At 43.8% G+C, this 18,467-nt stretch overlaps 1 pseudogene; it reads right to left on the reverse strand.

Annotated features, from left to right (window-relative positions):
* Positions 1-11,720: 11,720 nt before the first annotated feature.
* On the reverse strand, positions 11,721-13,257 carry Gm9299 (predicted gene 9299; annotated as a pseudogene).
* Positions 13,258-18,467: the final 5,210 nt, after the last annotated feature.

Consider the following 18,467-nt stretch of genomic DNA (forward strand, 5'->3'; position numbering starts at 1 on the left):
ATGTGAGGACAGAATGTCTGAATTGGGAGGACACACAGTAGAGCAAGGACAGTGTCTTAGTTAGGGTTTCCCTGCTGTGAACAGACACAATGACCAAGTTTATAAGGACATTTAATTGGGGCTGGTTCAGAGGTTCAGTCCATTATCATCAAGGTGGGAGCATGGCAGCATCCAGGCAGGCATGGCGCAGGAGGAGCTGAGCATTCTACATCTTCATCTGAAGGCTGCTAGGAGAATATTGGCTTCCAGGCAGCTCAGATGAGGTCTGAAAGCCCACACCCACAGTGACACACTTCCTCCAACAAGGCCACAGCTGCTCTAACAGGACCACACCTTTTAACTCCCTGGGCTGAGCATATACAAACCATTACAGAGAGGCTAAGTCTAGGATACAAGAGGATGGCTCAACATGAGTTTTACAGAAACAAGATGGGACCAGATCTAGGGTCTAGAAAGCAATGGGTAGGAATCTGAGGTGAGGACCTGGCCGAGGGTGTGAGGGTTGAGCGCCAGGGTTCTGTGCTATTGGGAGGGACTAGAGCTTGCTGCCAAAAGCCTGTGCGGTGCTTTTGTCTCTGCCCTCAGGATTCAGGCAGCCTTTATTAAAGACATGGTCTTGCTGTGTAGCCTGGACTATCCTCTGCTCACTCTGTAGTTCAAGACGATGGCGAACTCCTGCCGTAGCCTCTTGAGCTAGGATTGTAAGCATGTGTTACCATGCCTGATCTTCTTTAATTAAAAAAATTGTTTGAGAATTTTTTTTTGAGAATTTCATATAATGTATTTTGATCATATTCATTACCCAGCTCTTCTCAGATCTATGTGACAGTCCCTACCACACAACTTTGTGTTTTCAATAAAACAAAACAAAACCAAACCTCTGGGTGGTCGTGGCATGTCCCTGTAATCCCAGCACTCCAGAGGGAGAGGTACTCTGAATTTGAAGCCAGCCTGGTTTACAGAGTGAGTTCCAAGACAGCCAGGGCTACACAGAGAAACCTCTCTCAAAAAATATAAATAACCAAAACCAAACCAACCAAACAAAAGACAAACCAAAACCCACCAAACCAAACCAAAAAAACAACCAATGAACCAACCGAAAAAAAAAAATCAAAACATTGAGTCCAGTTTGATCTAGCCATATATTCTTGGGTGTGTGGGCATTCGATGGAGTGAGTCAATCTCCCAAGGGTCTCTTCAGAAAAATTTAGCACTGATTTGGCCAGGCACTTATTGATAGGTGTAGAAATTGTACCATTTTCCACAGGGGTTAGTTTCCAAGATAGTGTGGCAAATTAAGGGCAGATAAAATGTGTTGCTTAATTAAAAAAAAAAAAGGTGTGTGTATGCAGATGCCAAAAGAGGTCTGAAGAGGGGTCTCCTGGGCGAGTCACTTAACACGGGTGCTGGGGACAGACCTTAGGTGCCCTGGACACGCAACAGATGCTCTTAACCTCTAAACCATCTCTCCTCCCCTTTTTCCTTTCTTTTTCTCTCTTTTATTTCTTTGCTATTTGTTTTGAGACAGGAATTCACTATGTGGCTTTGGCTGGCCTAGAACTCAGCTCAGGCTGGCCTCAAACTCACAGAGACCTGCCTGACTCTGCTTTTGAATGCTGGGATTAAAGGTGTGTGCCACCATGCCCGGCCAAATTTTCTTCTTTATTTTTAAAGATTTACTTGTATTATTTTAATGTGGGCATGCCTCTGTGTGTGTGTGCAGGTATCCACAGGCCAGAGGAGTTGGATCCCCTGGAGCTGGACTCACCCTATGTTGGTGCTGGGAACCAAACTCAGGTCCTTTGGAAGGGCTGTATGTGCTCCTAACTGTTGAGCTGTTTGTCATGTTTGCAGCGCCATAGAGGTCAGAGGAAGCATCAGATCCCCTGACACTGGCATTCCAGATGGTGATGAGCAGCCGTGTGAGTCCTGGGAACTGATCCCTGATCCCATGGAAGGTCAGGGAACTGTTCTTAAGTGCCAAGCCATCTCATCCCTTCAGCCACAGAAGTTGCTTTCTTAACTAATATCCCTGGAATCATTTTGTGAAGTCACCTCCCTTTTCAAGGTACCCACTCCAACCTTCTTTTGTTTCTTTTTGGCAGTGTTCGGAATAGAACCAGGGCCTCACACTTGGGAGTCTTCCTCTCTTAAGCTCTTTGCTTTCTTCGCTTTTTGCTTGTTTTTTTTTTTTTTTTTTTTTTTTTTTTGAGACAGGATTTCATGTCATTCAGCTTAGCCTCTAAACCAATTGTGGGCAAGGGTGGACTTGAACTTCCGACCCTCTTGCTCCAGAGAGCTAAGGCTTTGCTTTGTATTTGCCCAAGAAAAAAAGTCCTTGTCCCTGAACATAATGTGCTTTCATGCCCCTGCTTGAGCCAATTGCTTAAGTCACGGTGATAGAGCATACGAATTGGCCTATCAGCGCTTGACAGGTCCCGCCCTAGAGCTAGTGTAAGAGCCAAACTCAACCTATCAGTTCCACCGGCCCGAAGACCAGGTACCTTCTTGGAATGCTGGGAGTTGTAGTTCTTGGAAAATAACAAAGCCACATGGGCAATACCCTTGATTTGGGCTGAATAGTTTTTGTCCTGGAAAAGCCCATAGGACATGTGTCTTACTTATTGCCACTCACTGGGAACCAGGGCTAGACCTGAACAGGATCCATTCTTCTGGTCAGTGCTTAGTTAAAACTGGCTTCAAGTTTGTCTCAGAACTGTGGAACTGGTTTTTCTCTTTGTGAATCTCAGAATTAACGCTAGAGTTTCCAAACCACAGAGGCTTTCAAATGGAAACCAAGAGTCGCTGGGGTGGGAGAAATTGAAGCTGATGAAGGAATCACAGTGGCCAGCAGAAAATCAAAGTCGTGTTGTGGAGCTGGGCTGTGTGTTGGGTTCCAGGTGGAAGCCGAGAAAACTCACCTCAGAGACAGAAGCTAAAAAAGAGAGTTAAAAAACCTCACTTCAGAGACAGAAGTTAAAAATGAAAGCTTTATTTTCTGAGCACTCAGGGAGGTGGCCAGTTCTGGATTGAACCTTGGCCCTGGAAGAGGGTGGTGGGGGAATTGCAATCCAATTGTATTTTGACATTATGGGTTAAGCAAGGGAATATCTGTTGGAGACTGGGTTATATCCACAGCACTTGGTTTCAAGGTCCTTAATTTAGCTTTTGCAGTCAGGTCTCCTTCTGGACTTTGGCCTGGAGGCTTAGAATGATAAGTTAACAAAGGAGCAGGCAAGCTGCATGCAGCCAAGTAGGGCATAGCAGGGGCTGGTTGTATAGTTTTATAACTCATGCACCTTGGTCTAGATAACAGCAATTTCTATATTCTTTCCTGGTTAACAGACAACTAAGAAAACGCTTGGAAAAGTGGAATAGTGTTCATTTCTAGGCCTGGGAACATGAACTTGTTTGGCCATCCAAGCAAGATAAGGAAGTTGTCCTTGAGACGGCTGGACTCCGACAACTGTTTCCAGCAGAAGCTGTTCAGCTACAGGGAAGTCCCCAGGTCCCCCAGAGCCTGGAACCATGAATTTAGTTTCTCCCTGTGATTAAATGGAGTCTGGAAACAAAATGGTAGGACTTAGGCTAAGCTCCCTTTCCTTGTTTCTAACAGGAACGAAACCTTGCCTGGTGTGAACACGGACTTGGAGTCCGTCCTGAGCGATGCAGAAGCAAAAGGTCAAACACAAAGAAAAAATGTGATGTGTCTCATCACCCCAGCTGCTACCAAGCAGAGCAGACCTAGTGCAGGACACACTTCCTGTTACCTGTCACCACCTATGCCACCTGTCCCAGTCACACAACATATTTCTTCCCCTGCCCTGCTCTCTCCTTCACTCTTCTTGCCTTTCATTTCCTTGTTTCCCACCCTCCGCACTCCTCCCCTCCCCTCTCCTCTTTCCCTTCTATCTTTTTGTTTCCTTTCTCCTCTTCTTCCTCCTCCTCTTTCTCCTCCTAAGGCAGGCAAACTGTTGATACCAGCAGCTTCCTAGAGGAGGAAGGAAGAGAGAAAGAAAAAAACAATGTCATTTAAGTTGGCATGGAGGTCAGCCAAGGATGGCTAAGGAGGCTGATGGTGGGAAGGAAGCTTTAAAGAGAGAGAGTGAGGGCGCCCAAGGTTTTACAGAAAACATGATTAGAAGAGAGATAGAGGGAAAAAAAAGGGAAATCATTTAGAAAATTGTGCAGACTCATGACCCTTACCTGGTGATGGTCTATATTTATTTATTTATTTTTATTTTTTGGTTTTTTGAGACAGGGTTTCTCTGTATAGCTCTGGCTGTCCTGGAACTCACTTTGTAGGCCAGGCTGGCTTTGAACTCAGAAATCCGCCTGCCTCTGCCTCCCAAGTGGTAGGATTAAAGGTGTGCGCCACCACTGCCTGGCCTAGTTTTTTATTTTTAATACTGTCTTATGTAATCTTGGCTGGCTATGAACTTGCTATGTAGCTGAGGCTGTCCTTGAACTTCTGAACTTCCTGTTTCTATCTACCAAGTTTAAGGATTGCAGGATTACGCTACAACACCCAATTTATTCTCTCTCTTGTCAGGAAAAAAAAAAAAAAACCAACAACAAAAAACCCCACCCCAAACCAAACTAAACCACAATTCTCACCTCTAGAAGAGGGATAAGAGATAGTTTATTCTGAAGCCAAATATGAGTTATCGTGGCCTGGGAACACATATTTAGGTTATTCCAAATTCTGTGTTCCAACATGGAAATACTTTTATGAAGTTTTTATAGAAACAAAACAAAACAAAAAAAAAATCAAACAGAAATCAAGATACTTTAAAACTGTATTGGTGGAAACACTAAGTCTGAGGGTTAAAGAATGGCAGGGAAACCTGCTATTGGCCTCAGATGCTTTCTGATGGCATTTTTAGCTTTTTGATTGGTGGAAAGTAGGATTTTTGTTTTTTAAGTTACTTGATTCTAAAACATTTTATCTGTTAGTCACAGGGTGTAAGGTCAGACACAGAGGTGGGGAATGAATGGCTATTTGGGGGACTAAGGATAGACCAGGGTAAATTATAATTGAGCTGTGGAGCTGTAATATATAAATCTCTCTATAATCATTGAAATTCTAGTCAGATTCTTTCTGGGAACCTTCCCTTTCTCTCTCTTCCTCTTCTGCCCCTCTCTTTTCAACAAACTCTTGGTGTGCGAATGAAAATGAGGACAGGACGACTCCTAGCTGTGCTGGCAGATGAGGGGAAGGCTTTTATTATAGATATGAGGGAGAGCATAGCCAGAACATGGCTAGCAAACCAGGCTATGTGAGGAATTGGAGAGAGAGAGAGAGAGAGAGAGAGAGAGAGAGAACAGAAAGCAGGTCGGAACCAAGAGAGCACGCAGCTAAAATGGCAGATGGAAGCAGGAACCAGAAGCTGGGGGAAGAGAAGCAAGGTTCTAGCCTCTGCACTGGAGAGATCTAGGTAGGGGTGAGGGGCGAAGTGCTGAGAGGCGTTGTTACAGGATATTAGATCACACTGTGAACCCTGAGATTGTGGCAGTTACTGAAAAACAAACAAACAAACAAACCTATTTCTAGTTGTGATGTGGCTGAGCCCTTAGCACACATCTTTAATCCCAAACAATAAAGATAAAGTTAGTTGGTAGCAGGAAGCAGCCATGTTTGAAAGTGATGTTAAATTGAGTGCCAGACAAGTGACAAATCAGAGAAAATCTGACAGAATAGGATTGCCCAACTCTCATGAGAGAGAGAGAGAGAGAGAGAGAGAGAGAGAGAGAGAGAGAGGAAGCTACCTGAGGGGCTGTGCAGAGAGAGGAAGAAGGCAGTTTTACTGGGAGAGACAGGTTTCAGAGAACAAGCTAGACACAGGTGATGACAAGAACAAGCCAGAGAACGAGAAGGAGCCAGAAGGTTAGAACATATTGGTAAAGTTAGTATGAGACCAAGCAGAGCAATCCAGGAGAGGCAGAGTGGGGAGAGAGAGAGAGAGAGAGAGAGAGAGAGAGAGAGAGAGAGAGAGACTGACTAAATCAGTCAGGTTAGGGAGGAGTTTTGAGCCAGAACATCTAAGTTGAACCAGGCAGAGGTCAGAAAAAACTAGGAAGGTGTGAGCTTATTCAGCAGTAAGTCTCAGGCTGAAAACATTCTAGGCCTAGATTAGATTAGATTGGACTAGATTGGGTTGTATGGAGGCTAGAAGCTTCCAGGATTAGGCCTAGGTTAGCAGACTAAGGTGGGAACCTTGGAGACAACACTTACTACAGACTAGAGGAGAATAAAAAATACTTTAACAAGGAGCCACAGGTGCTGAGTGAGCCTGGTCTTGGCTTCTTTGGGATCCCACACCGTGCAGCTCAGGCTGGTATGGGGCAGAGATTATGGGCATGCTTCACAGCCTGTCTTCATTGATTTCCCTTTACTGAAGCCATAACACTTTTTCTGAAGGAACTTCCACATCTGCAGCTTTCCCCCCAACCTCCAAGGCCCATGTACCTGGTTTTTAGAGCCTTGGATTGAATAAAACTATGATGCTGTGATGCAGGCTTGGGCCAGCAGTGTCTAAGGCTCCTCCTGACTTTGGCTGTGTCTTATCTGGAGTAGCAAGGGATGGATGTGGCTGGAGCTAGTTGAGTTCCAGGAATTTTTTCCTTTTCTTTTTTTTTCAAGAATTTTAGCTAGGCACATGGCTACTTAGAATGAAGACTGAATTTTCCAGCCTCCCTGACATTTATATATGATCATGTGACTAAATTCTGGCCGATGAGATGAGATGAGATGAGATGAGATGAGATGGGGAGTGGACAAAGCTGATCCATCCTTGGTTTGAGGGAAAATGGACCCCCATGGGCTCATAGGGAGTGGCTCTATCTGAAAGGATTAGGTGTGGCCTTGTGGAGGAAAAGTGTCACTAGGGGTGGGCTTAAGGATTTCAAATGCTCAAGCCAGGCCCAGTGGCTCACTCACTCTCCCTGCTGCCTGCCCGTTCCAACATAGAACTCTGAGCTCCTTCTCCAGCACCATGCTTGCCTGCATGCTGCCATGCTTCCTGCCATGATGACAGTGAACTAAACCTCTCCACCTGTTAGCCAGCCCCAATGGAATATTTTCCTTTATAAGAGTTGCCACGGTCATGGTGTCTCTTCACAGCCATAGAAACCCCGACTAAACCACTCTCAGGTAATGAAGGTTGCCCTGTATTTGTTTGGTACATGCTATATGTCAGGTGTTGTATTAACCTTTTCCTACACATCATTTAAGTTGATCCTTGCAAAAGCTTTTGTTATAAAAGCGACAAAATTCTGTGTAGTGCACAAGTCTATACTCTCAGCTCTCGGGAGGCTGAGGAAAGAGGATCAGAAGTTCAAAGCCATCCTAGGCTACCTGGATGGTACCTTGGCTACCTGGATGGAACCTTGGCTACCTGGATGGAACCTTGGCTACCTGGATGGAACCTTGGCTACCTGGATGGAACCTTGGCTACCTGGATGGAACCTTGGCTACCTGGATGGTACCTTGGCTGCCCAATCCGGGCTTCATGAGACCTTGACTCAAAAAAAAAAAAAATTATATCAAAACCCCAAATCCAATCTACTACCTCATGAAGCAGAGTCTAATAAAGTAAGTTAAAAAATGATGATGAGATGTATTTGTGCTAAAATATTTGTCAAAACTATGGTACAAGGGTTATATCTTCCCCCATGGCATCAGATTGGTTTTATCATGTCCGTGCCTGAGAGTGGCCTGGAGTTGATGTAGAAAGCTGAACTAGCCAAACCTTGCATGACACACCTCTGATCCCAGTACTCAGGAGGCAGAGGTGGGTTTTTGTGAGTTTGAGGTCAGTCTGGTCTGTGCAGTAAGTTCCAAGACAGCCAGCATTACACAGTAAGGTCCCATCTCAACAAACAAACGAACAAACAAACAGCTGAAATATTTTGCTGATGGGCTATGTATTGTTTCTCTTATTTTCTTTATTAATGTTATAATACTATACAGATAGTCAAAAAAATCAAGAGGAAAAATAGGATAAAGAAGGTCCCTAGATCTGGTTTGACCTCCTAGGGATGGAAGGGTCAGGTTCTGCAGGTCCCACGTGTCCCATACTTCTCGAGCAACTTGTTTGATGGGGCTGGGGTGACACTGTTGTCCCTTGATATGTGTGTTCACTACTGCTCTTATCAAAAAGCAAATGAGCACATAGCAAGCTTGTAGTTCTTAACCCTCAGCTACGGAACTTTCTTCCAGATAATGGAGTCCTAAGTTTCTCCCTCGTTTTTCAAGTCAGAGCTGGGGTGCTTCTGCTCTCAAGGCTGAGAGGCAGCAGGAAGTATTTTTTTTTCACTTAATAAATGTTAACCTTTATTATTGTTGTTATTATTATTATTTATTAAATGACACTGAAACATAGCAGAATGCCCCAGCAAAACAAAAGTCAACCAAAACCCATCGAAACTACATTCTGGGTACTTAAAGGTACTCACATTTCTTAAGTAACTGCTGCTATATGCCAGAATAATGTAGAGACTTTGCCTAAATTCTCTCATATAAACCTCCCAAACAGCCTTATCAGCACCATCCTCTATCATTCTGAAGAGGAAACTTCAAACCACCTGAGTTTGGGCCTAAAGGTTTTCTACTCAGTACACATTCAAATGAATCAGCTGCTGCCCTCCAGTACTTGCCCTTTTCCAAACCTTTCCTGAGAGAACCAACATTCTTTGATAAACAAGGAAACATAGATGAATATAAGTACAAAAAGTAAGTACCACTCATTATCTTTCATCCAAATATAACTCTTAGTACTTATTGGGTATATATAATTCCATAGATTTTAGTGTCATTTTAAACATGATTTAACCACACACACTCACACACACAATATGTAATCATATTCTAAATATCTAACTTACCTTGCTCACTTAACAATGTGCGATGATTATCTTTTTTTCTAGCAATACTGAGCTCCATCAGCACATTTCTCACACAGCGTCGACATTCTTTATTTAGTCAATTCAGAATGTCGGACACTGAAGGTGTTCCCCATGTTACTACTGTAAGACAGTGCTGACAAGAGCGGCCTTGCACATAATGCTCTCTGGCCAATTATGCAGTTCTCCCCTTAGGATAAAAGGTTTACCTCTTTTAAGGCTTACCGATCTGTATTGCCAAATGCCCACCACCAGAGTTGGAAAGTATCCATTTTGCTACACTCTCCTTGATAACACATTGTGTGGGGAGGACATTTATACTGAGCCCAGTTCTTTTCTAGTTAAAAATACATTCAAGAAGCCTCCTGCAATGCGTTTCCCATGGTTTTCTAGATTTAATAAACATTTATTTAGTGCTAGTCCCCACACTCGAAGGCTGCTGTTTTGACTACCATAAAGTCCCCTAACTTAATGTCTTTCTCACATCATTTCCCCTTGACTCTGGTCTCATGGAATGCAACTAACTTCTCTACCCCATTCAGGGTTCCCTTTCGATGGCTCTGTCCTCCCTGAAGCTTTAACCTGACTTATGGAGTCAGCCACCAAATCCTTTGCCCCCTCTTTGTCCTGAAGGCACACATCTATCAGAATGTATGCTCTAAATAATCTTGAGTTTTGTGGGGGTGTTTTGGGTGGTTTTTTTTTATTTGTATGTTTCTTGTCTCTACAACTAGATTATAAACCAAAAGACAGACTAGTTCCTTTCTTCTTCTGTTGTTTCTTTCCAGCATTAACATAAAACTTTATTGAAGATGCACAAATAAAATCAATGATAATGACAGAAAGGGGCTGTCTTAGTCAGGGTTTCTATTCCTGCACAAACATCATGACCAAGAAGCAAGTTGGGGAGGAAAGGGTTTATTCGGCTTACATTTCCATACTGCTGTTGATCACCAAAGGATGCAGGACTGGAACTCAAGCAGGTCAGAAAGCAGGAGCTGATGCAGAGGCCATGGAGGGATGTTCTTTACTGGCTTGCTTAGCCTGCTTTCTTATAGAACCCAAGACAACCAGCCCAGAGATGGTCCCACCCACAAGGGGCCTTGCCCCCTTGATCACTAATTGAGAAAATGCCTTACAGTTGGATCTCATGGAGGCATTTCCTCAACTGAAGCTCCTTTCTCTGTGATAACTCCAGCTGTGTCAAGTTGACACAAAACTAGCCAATACAACTGACCCCTTGTCAACTTGACACACAAACACATCACTAGTAAGCCTCAACCCTTACATTCTTATTCATCCCCAAGGTCTAAATAACTTTAAATGTCCCACAGTCTTTACATATTCTTAAAATTTCAATCTCTTTAAAATATCCATCTCTTTTAAAAATCCAAAGTCTTTTTAAATTAAAAGTCTCTTAACTGTGGGCATCACTAAAACAGTTTCTTCCTTCAAGAGGGAAAATATCAGGGCACAGTCACAATCAAAAGCAAAAATCAATCTCCAACCGTCCAATGTCTGGGATCCAACTCACGATCTTCTGGGCTCCTCCAAGGGCTTGGGTCACTTCTCCAGCCATGCCCTTTGTAGCACACGCGTCATCCTCTAGGCTCCAGATGCCTCTACTCCACTGCTGCTGCTGCTCTTGGTGGTCATCTCATGGTACTGGCATCTCCAAAACACTGCATGACCCCTTCAGTCCTGGGCCATCAATTGCAACTGAGGCTGCACTTTCACCAATGGCCTTCCATGGCCTCTCACAGTGCCAAGCCTCAGCTGCTCTGCTCAATTCCTTCATGCCTTCAAAACCAGTACCACCTGGGTGACCCTTACACGTTACCAAGTCCAGCCAGAGCACAAGGTACAACTTTGGCTATATCTGGAACGCAGCAACTGTGCTCTCAGAAAACACTTCCCAGAAGATGTCACCTCAATGATGCTGGTCTCTTCTTAATCACCGCTAATTTCTTAGCTCCAGCTAACCAGCATCAATAGTCCCAGTAATGCAAACTTTTTGCTTTAGTAGTTCTGGTATCTTGTTAATCACAGCTGATTCTTCAGCCCCAGCTAACCAGAACTACAGAATCTTCACAATCAAAACAGCAATGGCCCTGAAAAGAGTCTTTAATTTTCCCTCTGAAATTTCACAAACCAGAGCTCCATCTTCTGTGGTGTTCTCAACATTATCTTCCAAGCTCCTACACGACATCTGACAGAGCTCTTAACAATGGATGGATCTTCAAGCCCAAAGTTCCAAAGTCCTTCCACAGTCCTCCCCAAAACATGGTCAGATTGTCACAGGAATACCCCACTCTGCTGGTACCAATTTGTCTTAGTCAGGGTTTCTATTCCTGCACAAACATCATGACCAAGAAGCAAGTTGGGGAGGAAAGGGTTTATTCGGCTTACATTTCCATACTGCTGTTGATCACCAAAGGATGCAGGACTGGAACTCAAGCAGGTCAGAAAGCAGGAGCTGATGCAGAGGCCATGGAGGGATGTTCTTTACTGGCTTGCATCCCCTGGCTTGCTCAGCCTGCTCTCTTATAAAACCCAAGACTACCAGCCAGGGATGGTCCCACCCACAAGGGGCCTTGCCCCCTTGATCACTAATTGAGAAAATGCCTTACAGTTGGATCTCATGGAGGCATTTCCTCAACTGAAGCTCCTTTCTCTGTGATAACTCCAGCTGTGTCAAGTTGACACAAAACTAGCCAATACAGGGGCCTACTTAGGATGAATTGATTTGCTGTCACTTATAGGGAGGGAACAGAAAAATGTTTCAATGTGGGCAGCAAAATAAAATGCGACATGTTTCAGGACAAGTAGTGATGTACATTCATTAAACTTATACCTGAAGACAAACTTGGTTAAATATCAACATCGGTGATACAGTATGATATTCATCATTCAAAATTGGCAGCTGAAAGGGTTCCTTTGCCATATAAACAACGTGGAGAAAAAGAATAGTTTACAAGGTGTGCTGCTGCTGCTACACTACAAAGCCACCAAGTTATTCCTGACTCTTTGGGAACATCCTTTCAGTCAGTTTGGCCACAAACTTTCCAACCTTGACTCGCACCTGGAAATCATGACGGCTCTCGATTCCTAGAACTTTATCAGCACACACTTGAAATTCTTTTAAGAAGAAAAAAAGGGAGCCCTCACTAAAGTGATTCTGAGCAGGCTCGTTCTCTTCCCATTTGAAATTGTCATTGATATTCTCAAAAATGATCAGAAGTTTAAGAATAACCTCTTTGTACTCCTTCTTATTAAAGAGGGAGCCCAGTGAAGATGGCACCTGAGCCCTGAGCAGTTCTCTAGTCATGGCTGGATTTTCAGCCAGATTCAAAAGGAGCTTCAGAACCTGAAGTTTGGTTTCTTCATTCCCCGCTGAAAATAAACGAAAGAAGTCTGAAATGGAATTAGCAAGGATATGCTGATACTCGTTAGTAACAGTCATATTGGTAAGCAATCTGAGTCCAGCCAGCTGCACAGAGGAATTCAATCGGGAAGTGACTGTGTCATCACACACTTGATTCATGTATACCTTAAGCCTGCGCTGATTTTCGGCATTCACGCTCAAGTTATTTAGGACAATTAAAGCCTTTTCCTTAACAATGGGATCTCGTGTATTGAGAATCTTTGCAACAATTGGGAGACCACCCAAATCTCGAATAATATCTCTATTAAATGCATAAGCAGCATTATTACCCAGAGCAATTAAAGCTGCTTCAAGAATATAAGGCTTTTCAGACATCTCAACCAAACAAAGTACTTTCTGTAACTCTTGAGGTGACAAAACAGTATCGTCTGAATTAGGAGAAGCCCTTTTCTGTACAGCTCTTCGAGCCCTGGTAGCCCTGGCTCTTGCCCTGGTTCTGGCTCTGGTCCCTGCTTCAGTGCCAATCCGGGCCCAAGGTGGGTACCAAACTATACTCTTGCTCTCGTTACTGTCATCATCATCATCAGACCAGTCATTATACCTGGCCCCAGAACAGTCCCCAGCATCATCCACATCACCAGAGCCACCCTCAGCCATTTTCTCCTTGTTCTGCTTTCTTCCTCAGGTCAATCTGTAAATGCAATAGCAGGCTCCAGCCCCAATCACCAGACCTGCAGTCACCCAGCCTACTTTCCTGGCGTAGCCCATGCAATCGTCCCTGGCAATGGCAGGGACCAAGAAATAGAGTAGTCACTCAAGATAAGGGAAGAGGCCTTCGGGCCTGAGTGCAGTCCTGTGGAGAGTGATCTTCTTCAAGTCACTTCAAGGCCACAGTAATTGCTTACAGAGGTAAACCTCCTTAAAACAGCAGCTTGCCCCTTCTTCCTTTCCTGTGGGTTATGCCACGCCCAACAGTCTTTCTGATCTCTACTGATCCGGGGGAAAGTTCCTCCCTTGGTTCAAGCAGTGCCACCTGCTACAGCAGACCCTCAACTCGACCTTCACCGATCTGGTTAATTTCCTTCCTCTTCTCTTGCCTGGCGTTGTACCGCAACCTACGGAAAGACTGCAGGGATCTGGGACAATTTCTTTTCCGCCTCCTTCTTTTCTCGGCTGCACTCGCCCGCCCTCAGGGTAATAGGGAGCTGGTACTCAGACGGGAACAACGACCAGGACAAGAAGGACTTCTGCCGGAAGTATTTTAGAAATGGAAAAATGGTTGTTCCCTTTCCAGACTAACCTCTAGCCGAGTGTGTTTGTATTATGATTTTAGGAAGCCTTGAGGCTCCCTTGAAGCCTACAGCAGGACTGTTTCTGGGCCTTCCTGACATTTGCCTCCCTGCTTAGAAAACTGAGGAAGCAAGTGGAACAGTCTAGAACAAACAATGGGCAACTTTCATGTATCCCATTGGCAAGTTGATGTAGAAGAGCTGATATGATATTGTATGTTTTCTTTCCTTCTTTCTTTCTTTCTTTCTTTCTTTTTTTAAAAGATTTATTTATTATATGTAAGTATACTGTAGCTGTCTTCAGACACACCAGAAGAGGGCACCAGATCTCGTTACAGATGGTTGTGAGCCACCATGTGGTTGCTGGGAATTGAACTCAGGACCTTCGGAAGAGCAGTCAGTGCTCTTAACCGCTGAGCCATCTCTCCAGCTCCCTCTTTCTTTCTTTCTTTCTTTCTTTCTTTCTTTCTCTCTCTCTCTCTCTCTCTCTCTCTCTCTCTCTCTCTCTCTCTCTCTCTCTCTCTCCTTCCTCCCTCCCTCCCTCCCTCTCTTCTTTCTTTCTTTCTTTCTTTCTTTCTTTCTTTCTTTCTTTCTTTCTTTCTTTCTTTCTTTCTCTCTCTCCTTCCTCCCTCCCTCTCTTCTTTCTTTCTTTCTTTCTTTCTTTCTTTCTCCTTACAACTCATTTTTATTAGTTAAATAATCTGTGATCACTGTTGAAAACTATAAAATAAATTACCTATCAGTCCTCTATATAAACGAATGTCAATTTTCCCAGTATCTTCCAGCCTCTGTACGTAATAACTGTGTATCACTTTTTCTTCTATTTTTGAGATAATAATATCATTTCTCCCTTCCCTAGCCTCCAAACCCTCCCATATAACTTTCCTGTTTCTCTGTCAATTTCATGGCCTTTAAAATAATTACTAATTGTTGTTACATGTATATGTATATATTCTGTAGTATAACCTGCTCAGTTTGTATGCCGTTGCTTGTGTGTATGTTTTCAGAGCTGGCCATTTGGTATTGGATAACCATTTGGGGAAGACTATGTCTCTGATTTTAGCATTCCTTAGTTGCCTGTAGATCTTTGTGTAGTGTTGAGGCCTCATGTCTTGCACACTGTTGTCCTTGTTCAGCCCATGAGTAGGTAGTCATTTAGTGAGACCGTTATGGGTGTAGCTTCTGACTTTCATTAGAGATATAATCTCACAGCAAACTCTCAGATCCTCTGGCTCTTACAATCTTTCTGTCTCCTCTTCATCAAAGAGAGATGTGGGAGTTGTTTTGTAGATGTATCTTTGGGACTGTGTTGTGTGTAATTTAAAGCACGCACACACACACACACACACACACACACACACACACACACACACACACACACACCTGCCTTTTTAGGAGCTCTGCTGGTGCTCCCAGCTGAGCTTTGAGATCAGCTGCTGCCACTCTGCCAACAGCCAGCTGGCAGTTTTTTCCCCTGGGAGCTTCAATTGCTCCCCCAGTCCCTCATGGCTAGCTTCACCAAGCCTCCAACAACTGCCCCAGCTACCCTCTTTCTCCTCCTGCCCACCTTAGCCTCGTGGATGGAAAACACTAGACAGTTTTATTATTTTAAAACTAGCCAGATAACTCAATGGCTGGGTAAAGAATTTCTCAACAATTTTATCAACTAGCTCCCTCTATCCTCCTTGGCCCCCTCTCGTGGCAGAGACTACAAACTCTAGGTGCCCCAAGACCTACATGACTGTAGCTTCCACCACACTCCAGTGCCTGGTCTGGATCCTCTCCCTCTGCATCCCTTCTCTTCCTCCCGGGACCTGGAAGTCCAACCTTTTCCCCTTTGCCCAGCAGTTGGCTTCTACCTCCTTTATTGTCACAATTAAGGACCTATTAGGAAATCAACACCTCCCTCTATTGGACTGGGGTCCATAACTCTGCATTTTGATTGGTTGTGGTTCTCTGTAGTGCTCTCCATATGTTGTAAGTACAAGTTTCCTTGATGAGGCGATAAGACTACAATTATCTGTGAGTATAAGGACAAATGTTTAGATTGTAGTTGGTGATTATGCTGGTTTAGTAAAGATATTGCAGGTTCTCCAAGGCCCATGACGTCACTCGCACTGAGTAGCTGGCTAGGTTTCCAGTACCAGGTATGGTCTCCCTTTCATTGAGAGGGTCTTAAGTCCAGCTGCAGAGTGGTTGGCTAACTCCAAGGTATGTGTGCCACTACTAGACTGCACCTTAGTGTTATCTTGCCATGTTGGTCATTGTTGTAGTTCATAGGCTGGGTAGGACTATTGGCTGCCTCCCTCCTTTGTAAGTTTATGTGGTGCCCTCAAGTACCATGAAAGCTATTCCTCAGGGAGGGGTGTTCAAATAAGTTCCAGCTCAGAGACCTCAGCCATGTTTCTAAAATACATGATGTCTTCAGTAATAGGGGCTTACCTTCTACCTCTGGAGGGGCAATGAAAGGCAACAGCAATAGGCTTGGACAGCCCTGACCAAGAACTCAAAAGAAGGCTTCTCATTTCTGGCATTGGAATTTTTGTTAGGTAGTCTTTGGCTCTTGAGGGGAACATTGTCTGCCCAATTGGGAAAAGCTTGTTTTAAGTACAGATGTATATTTATACACAGAATTACATATATTATAAGTTAATAGTATGAATTATACTATTGCTCTTTTCATACTATGACATTTTCATAACTAATAATTTTCAGGTTCCTTATTGTTATTTTCTCCTTTTACCTCTTCCTTTTATATTTACCTTCATCTCCCCTCCCTAAAGAGCCCTCCATTCCGTTTTCCTGACTGGATTCCTTGTACCTTGCTATTCCCTTCTGTCTTGCCCCCTTATGACATGTTCCTGAAATAGTCCCTTTTTATCTTCTTATTCTGAGATACGTATGTGCATTTGGGGATTTGGAGCCAGGAGCCTCTGATAAGAGAGAACACATGACATTTATCACTCTGGGTCTGGGTTACCTCATTAAATAGGATCTTTTCTAGTGCCATCCATGTATCTTCAAGGTTCATAATTTCATTTTTCTTTATAGCTGAATAGTTTTCCATAGTGTATATTAAATGAAAAAAGAAATAAAAAGGAAAGGAAGGACATGACTGCTCCTAGGTATGGTGGTGGAGAAAGTTTATTATAGATATGTGGGAGAGTATAGCCAGAGGCAGGGACATCTGGGAGAGTCCAGAGTAACCATGACCCTGAACCATGAGGGGAGAGGAGGAAGGGAAGGGAGAGAGGGGAACTGAGTACAGCATCAAAGAGGCCAAGGTACAAAAGGAGCAAAGAGAGATGCATAACCAAAATGTATGGATTATATAGGGAAGAGACTCTGGGGAAGGGGCAGCCTAGACCCTGAGCTAGAAAGTTAAAGGTTAAGGGCGGGTGTGCCAGCCATACCCTGTAACAGGTAGAGACTGAGGGATGCTGGGAGACTCTGTCGGCCAGGTCTGCTTCGATATGTTAGATAGGCACCTCAGGTGGGTATCCTGGCTTTGGCACATAACATATATGTACTCCATTTTAATGATCTGTTCATTGCTTAATTAACATTTAGGTTATTTCTGTTTCCTAGTTACCATGAATGGAGCAGTGATGAACACAGTTGAGCAAGTATCTGTGTGTTTCTTATATAGCTTGGGGAAGGTTTTTTTTTTTTTTTTTTTTTTTTTTTTTTTTCCTATGATTTTGTGTTGTCTGTACAAGTGACTTGGGATTCTTCTCCCTCATAGATACCTGTAGTTGGACGGTTTGGTTTTCACGGTGTCCCACATTCCTGTGTGTTCCTTTCCTGTGTTTAATTTTTCGTCACATCTTGCTTACTGGCTTTGAGTCTTGATGTTCTGTCCTCTGCTTGGCTCATCCGACTTATAAGGCTCCCCTTCGGGTTTTCCAGTTGGGCCACTGGATTTTTCAATATCATCTTCATTTCAGCTCAAGTTCCTCTTCAGTTCTTCTACCTCCTTACTGAGTTCCACTCTCAAGTCCTGGGCTGTGTGCTTTCTGTTGTCCTTCTGATTGCACTATCCTGGGTACCACTCAGGCTCATTTCCCTCAAGTCCTCTCCTCTTACTTTCATTGAGCTGTTCCTTTGTGTCTCCTTTAAACTCCTTGAATTCGTTGATGAAGTCTATGCTTGTTCTCTTAAATTCTGTATTCTGAGGTTCATCTAGGAAACTCAATGGCAAACACTTTTACAGTTCTGGTGGGTTTTGGAGCAAAGATACTGGCTTGATCTTTCATATTGTTGGTAGTTTTTGCAATGAGATCTGGGCATTTAGGCTTCCTTTTAAAATTCTGAGTCAGCCGGGCATGGTGGCACATGCCTTTAATCACAGCACTCGGGAGGCAGAGGCAGGAGGATTTCTGAGTTCGAGGCCAGCCTTGTCTACAGAGTGAGTTCCAGGACAGCCAGGGCTACACAGAGAAACCCTGTCTCGAAAAACCAAAAAAATGTGTGCACCACTGTACTGACACTTTCAACTTCTTATAATAGATTTGTGTGTACCTTCTTGTCTTGTTTCTTAAGACAGGGACTTCACATGTAGCATTCGTGGTGTGCTCCCTAACACGCCATCTCCCTGAATTATCACAATCACCACATTATATTAATAACAAAATTTCCCTGTTTTTGACATAAGAACTAGGAGGTCCAGAGAGCAATGTTACCAAGGCCTGTACTGACAGGGCCGAAGACGTATCTTAGCAGTTAAGAGCACTGGCTACTCTTCCAGAGGAGTGGGATTCAGTTCCCAGCACTCATATCGTGGCTCTTTCTGAGGACCCGACACATTCTTCTGCCCTCCTCCAGCACCAGGCCCAGATGTGGTGTATAGCCATTCATGCTGGCAAAACACCCACATACATAAAAAAATA

The sequence above is a fragment of the Mus musculus genome, chromosome 7 (genome assembly GCF_000001635.26).
Source record: "Mus musculus strain C57BL/6J chromosome 7, GRCm38.p6 C57BL/6J".
Lineage (NCBI taxonomy): Eukaryota > Metazoa > Chordata > Mammalia > Rodentia > Muridae > Mus > Mus musculus.